Here is an 11,830-nt window from a genome sequence, read left to right on the forward strand (position 1 = left end):
CTCCTCCTCCTCCTCCTCCTCCTCCTCCTCCTCCTCCTCCTCCTCCTCCTCCATATCCTCGTCCTTCTCTTTCTCATCTTTATCATCATCATCATCATCATCATTATTATCATCATCATCATCATCATCATTATCACCATCATCATCATCTCTCATCATTCTCTCTCTCTCTCTCTCTCTCTCTCTCTCTCTCTCTCTCTCTCTCTCTCTCTCTCTCTCTCTCTCTCTCTCTCTCTCTCTCTCTCTCTCTCTCTCTCTCTCTCTCTCTCTCTCTCTCTCTCTCTCTCTCCATCTTCCACTTCTCCCTCATCTTACTCATCTCCTTTCTCATTGTATTCTCTCTATGTTCTTCATTTACCTCTCCTCCTTCTTTTCTTCCCCGTTTCATCTTCTCCATTCTTATTATTGTCTTCTCTGTTCCTCTTCTATCCTACCCTTCATCTCTTTCTCCTCCCTTCTATTCCCCTATCTTCTTCCTTCTCTCTTCTTCCTTTATCTCTCCTCTCTTCTGCTTCCTTGCCACCTCACCCACCACCACCACCACCACCACCAGCGCCATCACGGTCACGAGGGACTCCAAGATTGTCCCAAGATTGGATTTTAGACTCTTACCAGCCCTTTCGAGGCCTTGGTGCGGCTAATTTCTATGGCGTCTTTAATTTAGCAAGCGGGAAGAGCGAAATACGGTTATGCTTCTCACATAAGATTCGCGCATAAGATCGTACAAGATGGTGTTTTATTAAAGGGTTCTCTTCTTGGGAGTGGTAATGATGGTGGTGATGGTGGTTGTATTGGTTGTATTGGTAGTGTTATTAGTGGTAGGAGTGGTGATAGTGGTAGTAGTGGTGTTGTGAGTAGCAGCGGTTGTTGTAATAAGAGGAGGTGTGGTAATTGTTGTTGTAGTAGTAGTAGTAGTAGAAGTAGGAAGAGGAGAGAGATGAGGAGGAGGAGGAGGGGGATGAGGAGGAGGATAAGGAGGAATACAAAGGAAAGAACAGACAACAACAATCCTACTTAGCGTAACGAGGTACAAGAGGAGGAGGAGGAGGAGGAGGAGGAGGAGGAAGAGAAGGAGGAGGAGGAGGAGGAATAATAGCATCAAACGTAATGATAGTAGTAGTAGTAATAGTAGTAGTAGTAGTAGTAGGAGTAGTAGTAGTAGTAGAAGTAGTAGTAGTAGTAGTAGTAGTAGTAGTAGTAGTAGTAGTAGTAGTAGTAGTAGTAGTAGTAATAGTAGTAGTGATGGGGTTGCTAAGAGGTAACTGGAAATAGATAAACATTGATGGGAAGTGGCGAGTGCCAATGGGTGGTGATAGGAAAAGATGATGGGGACAAATGGGAGATGAAACATTGTGGTGGGTGGTGATGGGAGGCGAAGATTGCTGGTAATGAGTGGATGATGGGGAAAGATGATGGGTAGTGATGGGTGATGATAGGGGAGGAGGATGGTCGGTGATGGGTGGTGATGGGAGTGGTGATTAGCTTAGCTCCTGAGGTATTTTTTATAAGCTAAAAAAAAAAAAATGCAAGGAAAAAAATAAAGATAAAAGTCACTGAAACATTGGATTGAAAAATAAAAGACAAAAAGATAAATGTACATTTCAAAACACTGAAAATAGTCGGACAAAGACATATACAATTATTATTATTATTATTATTATTATTTTTCCTTGTAATTCTTTAAGCTTTATATATCAGCTATTATTGGATTGAAAAGACTAAAACACTCCTTTGACTTTTCTATAAAATTCTGCATTGGGATATAAAACGACTGACTTATTTTTTTTTATATGTTTTGTTAAGCCCAGTGTACTGTTACGTAATATACTGTGTGTTTCTGGCAATGCTAATTTATTTATTTATTTTTTTTTTAAAGTATATTCGCTCTACTTCGAATCTTAGTTTTTTTTTTTCTAATGATACTGTATAGTAGAAATGGTGGTGGTGATGGTGATGGTGGTGCTAGTGGTGGTGGTGATAGTGGTGGTGGTGGTGATGGTGGTAATTCCAGCAACAATCAGTTTAACCATTGCATCGATTTTTGTGTGTGCAGTAAAATGGCATTTATAGTTCATACCAGTGTGTATTAATTTTACATATTCGTTCATTCACTTAACACCATGCCTTTATCACCTACCACCACCACCACCACCACCATTTCTGCAACCACTGTAAACTGCAACACCACCATCACCACCACCACCACTTCCACAACCACTGTAACACCATCACCACTATCACAACCATAACCACTATAACAACCACCACCACCACCACCACCACCACACTCTTTAGCACCGCACACCTAACTGCCTGCTTCCACTTCCTCCACTACCATCCAGCGGCCATCATTATCCACCATCCACTACCTGTTGCCACTTAGGGATCATCATAGCCTCTTAGGGACCCCATCAGACGGCGCTCAGCACACACACACACACACACACACACACACACACACACACATGATCATACAAGCTCCCACTGGTCTCCAACTTGCACGATTAGGTCCGAGTTAATGATTTTGTTAGCGGCGCGTCTCGGAAACGTATAATGTCCCAGAACGTCCCAGACAGATGGACGGACTTAACTTGCGCCTCCATTTGTCGCCTGTGTGTTTAGTTGTGTTCCTTGAAGGGCGTCTATTCTTAAACGCTCATTTCAAAGGCCGTAAAAGTTATTAATCGTGGTCTCATTGGTGTTCTTCTTTTTGGTAATGTTGAATCGTTGTTGATATATCACTAGAATCGTGGAAGCAACCTAAAAAATATATATAAAAAAATCAGAGAAGACAAAGGGGAGAAAGGTACAGATAATAGCACTTAGAATAATCGTGTAAAGACCGGTACAGCAATAACAACAACAACAACAACAACTACTACTATAACTACACAGCCATTGCAGCACCACTACCACCACCACATCCTTTAAAATTCTAAATGATTTCCATTGCAGTGTGTACGAAGACGAGGTGTTCAGGAATGTGGTCTTGTTTTGTGAAGAGGTGTTTCCAGCATGGCACATTAGAAGAGAGAGAGAGAGAGAGAGAGAGAGAGAGAGAGAGAGAGAGAGAGAGAGAGAGAGAGAGAGAGAGAGAGAGAGAGAGAGAGAGAGAGAGAGAGAGAGAGAGAGAGAGATTTTTTTTTTTTCCTTTTCTTTTTTTTTTTTTTTTTTTATTGCTCACTTAACTTTTGTTCAGGGATTTGAACTAGACATTAAATTTTGGTTTCGACTTATTCTTGGCAAAGACGGAAATGAGTGCGGCAGTTTACTTTGCTTTTTTTTTGTGCGTTGGCTATAAAACCTCACCTCAGAGCACATGTACGCCACCCAGGTCACAACGCCTCACCTTACCTGGGTTTCCAGCGTATCCATTTATCGACTGGTTTATCGATCATACGTAAGGAAGAGCAAATACATGAATAGCTTATGTACGGTCCGTCCTCCACCACAGACTGAAGTGTGGCCTCGGATAGCACAGGCAGTAGCAGTCGGGGAGGGTGGGTGTGTATGTGGAAAGGGCAGTGTCTTGGGCGTAGAGCGACTGATGAAGGAAATCTGAGTATGAAAAGAGAAGTGAAGCAAATTTTGTGGTAATATCCTATCCATCATATCTCGTATTCGTAATATCATGTTTTAGGTATTTCGAGTTTGTGTTCGTATTTTAAGGTCAGGTGTGTAGGTGGCAAGGGCAGTGTCGAATGTAGTAACAAAAATTTAAGTATGTGAGGTGATTGAAGTTAAATTTTGGGAGTAAATCCTTAACCATTGTCTCGTATTCTTAATATAGTAGTGGTGCAGTTGCCTCAGAGTTAGGTTAGGTTAGATTAAGTTAAGTTACAGTATCTTAGGTCACGTAGGTTAGGCTAGATTAGATTAGGTTTGGTTATGATATCTTAAGTTAGGTAGGTTAGGGACTGCCACGTGTAAGCCTGGTCGCTTCTTGCAGCTTCCCTTATTTCTTATGTTCTTATGTTCTAATTTAGGTTTGGCTAGAGTACATTAGATTATAGTGGACCAGTACATATGTCAAGTCCATATGAATGAAAGTAACTATCAGTACCATCAGCATATTTCTCCCCAGCAGCTCCAATATATAAGAAAATAACTTAAGATATAATTGATAAGAGTTTAGCATTCAGCAAACAACGGCGTTCGATCCCATTGGCGATGTCACATTCATGGAAACTCAGACGAGGAAGTTTAGATGATGTGCCTTGTATGTTGTGTTTTTCTTTCACGTCCTTGGTTGTCTCTTGTCTCGTGTACGTGTTCCAGTAAGTTGACCTGAAGACTCGAATCTGTGTCTTGTGGGTCGTGTCCTGAGGAGAAGCTGGCTGGTGACGTAGGCGAGGTAGGGAGGATGAATGAATAAGGGACGATAAAGAGAACAGAAAAAAAGAAGTAAGAGTAATGGAAGATAAAGGGAGTGAAAGAATAGAAGAGATGAATAGGAGAGATGAGGCAGGGTATGTATAGTGAAGTAAAGTGTACTGAAAAAGGGGAAAGAAAAAGTAAGATTAATGAAAGATGAAGGGTGTGGAAGAAAACAAGAGAAGAGGGGGATGTGTGGTAAATAAAGATGGGAGGGAAAGGTGAAAAATGAAGTGAGACGAGAGAAGAGCAAAGAAAGATGAAGGGGAGGAGGAGGAAAGAGGGATAAAATATGTGGTGAATAAAGAAGGGAGAGAATAAAAGAAACCGAAGAATGAGGTGAAGAGTGGCGGAGGGATGGACGAAGGGAGGGAGCGAAAGAGGGTTGAAGAAGGATAGGACAGATGGACTCAAGAAGGAAGGGAAGGATGGAGTGAGGAAGGAAGGAAAGTTGGGATGAGGAAGTAAGAAGCTGTAGAGTTAGAAGGCAAGGATGGTTGAGGAAGAAACGAAAAAAAAGAGAAAAGGGAGAGAAAAATTAATTGGGGAGGGAAGAAGGGTGGATAGGAAGAGGGAACAGGAGAAGATAAGGAAGGAGAGGGAGGATGGGATGATAGAAGGAGGGTGAAGATGAGGAGGGAACATAAACATGAATGAGGAAGAAAAAAATGGATGTAATGAGGAAGAAACAAACTAGAATGAGGAAGAAAAGGAAGGATGGGTTACCGGGGGGATGACTGGAGTTAGAAAGGAAGGAAGAGAACCAGGGTTAAGATGAGGAATGAAGCAAGGAAAGGAGGCGGAGTAAGAAAGCGCCGGTGGTGAAGAAGACTACAATGAGAGAGGTCTCCAGGGGTTGGTGGGACGGAGTGAGACTGGAGGGAACTGGAGGATACGAATTCGAGAAGCACTGGATCCACTGACACAGGGACACAGGGACACGGGGTGCGGCACTGTCAAGGCTTACCATTCACGTCGCGGGTTGGGCCATCGTAAGGCGCAGTGAAGGCCGCGGTGGCAGACCCTCGAGTAGAGTGACTTTTGTTCTTCGTTGCCTCGTTCGATAAACTTTGTGAGTCAAATTTCATGGTCCGGAAAACCCTCAGAGCTGCGAGGCGAGGAAGGGCGAGACAGGGCGAGGTAAAGCAAGATGAAGGCGAGGCAGGGCGAGGTAGAACGAGGCGAGAGCGAGGCAGGGCGAGGGCAGGGCGAGGCAGGGCAAGGTGGGAGAGGGCGAGACAGAGGGAGGCAGGGCGAGGTGGGAAAGGCGAGGCAGGGCGAAGCAAGGCGAGGCAGGGCGAGGCGAGGCAGGGCGGTGGGGCAGGGCAGCCTTATCTCTACTCCTCTGGACCTGATGAATCGCCTTGAAATGATGATGATGATGATGATGATGGTGATGATGTGTGATGATGTGTGATGATGTGCGGGTGATGTTCTTGATCTTTGTGCTTAATGTGCTACTGATGATGCTATTTGAAAGGCTGAGAACATTACCGATGCTGCGAGTGATGATCATGATTTTTTTTTCTTCACAATGGCGCTAAGATCTTGCAAGAGAGGACGGAGAAAAAGAAAAAGGAATTGAGTTCATAATAAGGAAGATGTAAATTGTATGCCTGTGTCGCAATGAGTAACGCTGTGACATTGTTGTTGTGGCGCAATACACTAATTCATAAACTAATCTTCACAGTCCACTTAAAAAAAAATAAATAATAAATAAATAAATAAAAAATTCGCAACTGAAGTAAACCCTTTCATCACCATGGATTCCTGTCAAGCTCAGCGGTCTTATGCATGCTTAGAGTAACATTTCAACAGTCACTGCAGACAGCGAAAGGTGTGGCCGAGTGTTTGAAGCCATTTAATAACTGTAGTTTTATCGAAAATGACGAAGAGGAAGACACAGGATGGGGCGGAAAGAAGACACGAGAAACGAAGGGATAAGCGAAAGAATGACATAAGGCAGAAACACCTGGAAAAGGCTCATTCCGAATAAAAACAGCGACCCCGAATAGGGATTTAAGCTGAGAAGTAACTCTAGTTTTATCTTGTCTTAGTAAAATTTTCAGGGTTACCCAAGTGAAGTAAGACGTGTCCTGCCATCACCGGTCAAAAAGTAAGACCACGGATTGGGTTTATATTGGTGAAGGGGTGTAATAGTCTTCGGAGTTTTGGCTTTATATATAATAAGCAAAGAGTTTATGTACAGACTAGAGTTTTATTTTTCTGACATTGTATCTATCGCATATTTGATAAACATTAATAAAAAGAAAATAGTGCCTAACAAGAGCGTTGAGAGTGTGCGTGAATAAACAGGTGACCAGGTGAGGTTCTGATTTACCTCCTGATTAGCTGGCGTGAGTGAGGGATGCGCCAGGTCGCCGCTAGGGGGTCGCCGTTCCTGATTGGCGGGGGCTGTCCAGCTCTAGGCGGCGGAGGGACAAACGAATGATACACTCATATGGTATTCCTGTGTGCTGCAAAAACTCCGACTTTTACATGACATTTTTGCTTGCGCGTGTGGAAACTGTGTGTACGTTTTGATACGTGTAGGAGTCTTAATTGTCACATTTGGCTTTCATATGGAGTTTTTTTTTTTTTTTTTTTTTTACGTCGTGCCAACAGATGTCAGAAAAGAAGCACACATTTTGCCGCATGTAAAGTTTCCACTTAAAAAAAAAAAGAGAGAGAGAGAGAGAGAGAGAGAGAGAGAGAGAGAGAGAGAGAGAGAGAGAGAGAGAGAGAGAGAGAGAGAGAGAGAGAGAGAGATTATATAAACTTTAATGTTCGTAATGTTTTTTTTTTTTTTCACACTGCTGGAAGTGTGTACAGGGGCAGCACATCTTAATACGTGTGTCACCCGTGTAAAGCCTTCGTGGTAATTTTAATGTTTATAATAAGCTCATCAATCCATCGCTCTAATTATGGGGAAGCATATGTTCTGGATTTGGTTGATTGATTTAAAAATTTAGCACCGCAACTTTGATGTGTAGAGGAAGTATGTTTAGAGCTAAGATCATCTCGCACACTTAATACACCATGGAAAAGTTTCATCTCATCTCAAACGATAATGTGCATTTTCACCCGCCTTTCTGAGCATGTGTATTGATAACGTCCTCACTTAATAAGTCATTTGTGAATAATTTTATCATAACTTAATTACAAGCGGACAATAAGTAACATTATTTGCCATTAAAATAAATATAGGTCTAAAACTTGCTCACACTTCTAAGTCCCCCGTGGCAAGGCAAGCATCACAGTCACGGCGAGACAGAAAACGGGTGAACGCTGTCCGCTGCGGGCCTCGTCTGGCGCAGGTGGGACTTCGGGAAGCAATTACACCCTTTATAAAAATCCACAGCTATTTGCGTCCCAGCTCTCGCCGGCACGCTCACGCGGGATTTGGCGCCGCCTACCGGCCGTCCTGGGGCGCGGTTGTCACTTTGGTATTTCAGTTGATTTGGTTTCAGTTGTGATGGAAACTTTTTATTCCCGCAAACCTCAAATTTCAAGAGGTCGCACTGCACTCCGCAGTAACCCAACAAAGGTAACGCGAGAGGCGGAAAATAATCCCGTACAAAATTACCCACAGGCAGCATTTTTGTGTTCACGCAAGAGTTTTCAGCCCTTTGGAGCCGCATCGTATTTACTCATTGTGGCGAGGACTTTTAACGCGAATATATAGCATTACAAGAACAAACAAATAAATTTTGCTGCGCTAACACACCTTTGCATCATAAATTGCAATAAAGCTGAGACGCAGTGGACGAGACAACCTTGAACTACGGAAGAGAGAGAGAGAGAGAGAGAGAGAGAGAGAGAGAGAGAGAGAGAGAGAGAGAGAGAGAGAGAGAGAGAGAGAGAGAGAGAGAGAGAGAGAGAGAGAGAGACTGGGGAACGGGGGTTGCGGGGAGCACACGGCAACATACATACATGTGAATGAGCCGTAAGGTGGGGAGAGGGGAGGGGGAGAGCCAGTTGTGGGTTGGGGCAGAAAGTGTTAGAGAAAGCGGGGCAGGAAGTGTTGGGGTGAGGTGAAGTGAGGCGCACTGGGATGAGGGTGTGGCGGAGTGAAGGCTGCTGGGGTGGAGTGACAAGATGGGATGGGGCGGGATGGGAGAGTAAATAGGAGCAGAATGGGTATGGGGAAGTAGATGACATAGAAAGGTGGGATGGGATGGGTTTGAGTGGAGTGAAGCTATGTGGAGTAGTAAGATGGAATGGGGCAAGGATAGGATGAAAGTTGTTCTCGTGGAGTAGGTTGGGCGTGGATAGAAGGGGACAGGGTTGCGTGGAATAGTAGGTGGACGGGACTGAGAGTGGACGTAAGGTGAGTGGAGTGGGTGGGAGGGATAGGGAATGGGTGAGAGGCAAGTGCAATGAGTGGATGAGAGTTAAGTGGAATGAGTGGTATGGACAAGGAGTGGGACGGGAGGAGAAGGAATAGGTGAAGATTGACCGGAGTGGGTGGGAGAGGCAGGGAGTGAGTGCGAGCATGGTGGATGGACAGGGAATGGTAGGCAGGGTGGGCTTGGTAGGAGGGATAAGGTGGGGCAAGGTGGAGTTAGTAGGAGGAGCAGGGAGTGGGTGGAGGCAGGGTGGAGCAGGACAAGTCTGCGTCCCACCTCCCCAATACTCCCGGCCGCGCCCACCGATTTATGTGACAACCAATAACGCCAGTTTATTTGGTGTTGGTTGGATGCCCCTCCTTGCCTCCCTCTCCCCCGCATGCTCCCTCATTACTCTTTCCTTCCCCCCCAAGCACACACACACACACACACACACACACACACACACACACACACACACACACACACACACACACACACACACACACACACACACACACACACACACACACACACACACACACAGTTAAAAAAAAAAAAAAAACTCCCCTATTTTTGTAGTCCCACATGACCTCTCTTCCACCTCACTTCCCCTCCGTTCTTTCCCCCTTTTCTATCTGGCCCTGTTTTCCCCTCCCGGCCCCGGCCTCCATAAAACGCCTCTCTAGAGTCACAAATCCAAAGACATAACGCCGGAGCCTTGCTGGACGCGGCGCGCTGAAGGAGACTCCTGGGAAACGCGGCACTCAGATGGGAGGGAATCTGAGTGAGGACTGGAGATGGGCATGTGATAGTAAGAGGAGAGAGGGAGAGACAAGGGAATAGAGTATAGGTAGGTATAGATAGAGTCTTCTCCCACTTTGTCACAGGGAAGAGCGCCACAAGGCAGATCCCCGCAGCGGTATCCAGCTCGTATATATACTCAGTGAGTCTCTCCTCTTATGTGCGGTCATCAATGCCGGGGATCCTGTTGGTCTTTGATACAAACGGCTGTTGCTTCAGTGGGTCTCTGGAGTAGGTATTTATATTGTTCTGGGCTCTTTGTGTGTGTGTGTGTGTGTGTGTGTGTGTGTGTGTGTGTGTGTGTGTGTGTGTGTGTGTGTGTGTGTGTAGGTGGGTGGGTGTGTGTGTGTGTGTAGGTGGGTGGGTGTGTGTGTGTGTAGGAGGGTGGGTGTGAGTGTGGATGTGTAGGTGTGTGTGTGTGTGTGTGTGTGTGTGTGTGTGTGTGTGTGTGTGTGTGTGTGTGTGTGTGTGTAGGTGCGTTTTTTTTTTCTTTTGTTTGTGTGTGTGTGCGTGTGTGTGTGTGTGTGTGTGTGTGTGTGTGTGAGAGAGAGAGAGAGAGAGAGAGAGAGAGAGAGAGAGAGAGAGAGAGAGAGAGAGAGAGAGAGAGTCCTTGTGTAACGGCATGTGAGTAGATGAGCCTTTTACCATTAAGCACGCGACTCTTTTCGAGACCCGCGTCAACTCAGGCACATTAATGCTTTCTATTTTAGGCACACGTGTTATCAAATCAAGTCACGACTCTGACGGAAAAAAAGAAGTATATATATATATATATATATATATATATATATATATATATATATATATATATATATATATATATATATATATATATATATATATATATATATATATATATATATATATATATATATATATATATATATATATATATATATATTATACACACACACACACACACACACACACACACACACACACACACACACACACACACATACTGATCCCTTTAACGGTGAGTGACGGAGCAGGGGCACGTGTTGCGGGAGGTGCGGGGCGGGGTGTGTTGTGGAGCTATGTTGTGTTGTGTTGTGGCGCTGCGGGGCCGCCTGGGGAGACAACACACCCGCCCATTAGTCCCACTGCTCACCGCCCGCCCTGACCATAATTCCCTAATTGCTGAACCACATCAGTGAGATAATTTTTTTTCCCGTGTTTTTCCCCATGGACGAGCGGGCCGTGCCGGAGGGTGGACGCCGCCCACGTGAAAATATTCCTTTTGAAATGTTTGCAAAACACGCAGGCCGCGTTTATGCCATCAGTTGTTTGTTTGGCAGATTTTATTGTGTTGTCCCTCTTTGCTCCACCTTGTTTTTGGTTGAGGTTGTTTTGGTGTGTTTGGTGTTGCTTGTGGCGTTGTTTTGGTGTGTTTGGTGTTGCCTGGTATTGTCGCGTGTGTTGTGTTGTGTGCCTGGCGAGTCTGAATCCGCCCTTTAATGATTGGCTCTCTTACGAACCTGGGTTTTAATCTGCTGCCTCTCAAGTATGGCGCCGCCTTCACCGTCACCTCATACACATGAAATCTTGGTGCATTTATCAAACCCACGTTGTTCAAGCCCTTATAAAGCACTCAAGTACCGAACGGCTTCGAATGAAGAAACCGAAGCAGTGCGACTCACTCCACTCAGCGCTGCCGGCTGTGTTGTATGAGCTGTGGTGGGTCGTGTGCCTTGCGGGGTACTTACTATTACCTGCCTGTTCGTCAACGCCCAGCAGGTATGTTGAATAGGTAATTAGAATATATGAACATATATGGTGTGGATTGAAAGATAAATAGAGTCAATGTGTCGAGAAATCAAAGTTACCAGATCATCATAGCTACATCATTATTTTCTACCCATTGTATACTAACTAAAATTTGACAGTTATGATAGTTATTCGACACCTTCAGTCTTACTTTAAACGAATGATGTCCAATATGGGAAGTTTTAAAATTTAAGGATACAAAAGTTGGCGTGAATGGCGGTGATGGTGGCGAGTGGTAAGGATGCTCGCTTCCCAGCCTTAAATATGAAGCACTTCACTGTCAGGAGCCCACAGTGCAGTGCCCTCACACCACCTCCATGCCATGCTGCCGGTGTGTCCAGAGTTCTTCACTTTGACAGGTAGTCAGGGATCTCTACATGCATTAACACTTTACTATTTCTTTTCACCGCCACACCCATCTCTGTCCCCCTCCACTCACCCGTATCACTCCGATACCACCTCCTCCTCCTCGTGTGTTGCCATCACTACCACCACTACAATCACTGTAGTTCTCGCTCTCCATCACATCTTCCACATCTATTTAGGCTCTGCGCTTC

Source organism: Scylla paramamosain, chromosome 31, assembly GCF_035594125.1.
Source record: "Scylla paramamosain isolate STU-SP2022 chromosome 31, ASM3559412v1, whole genome shotgun sequence".
Taxonomy (NCBI): domain Eukaryota; kingdom Metazoa; phylum Arthropoda; class Malacostraca; order Decapoda; family Portunidae; genus Scylla; species Scylla paramamosain.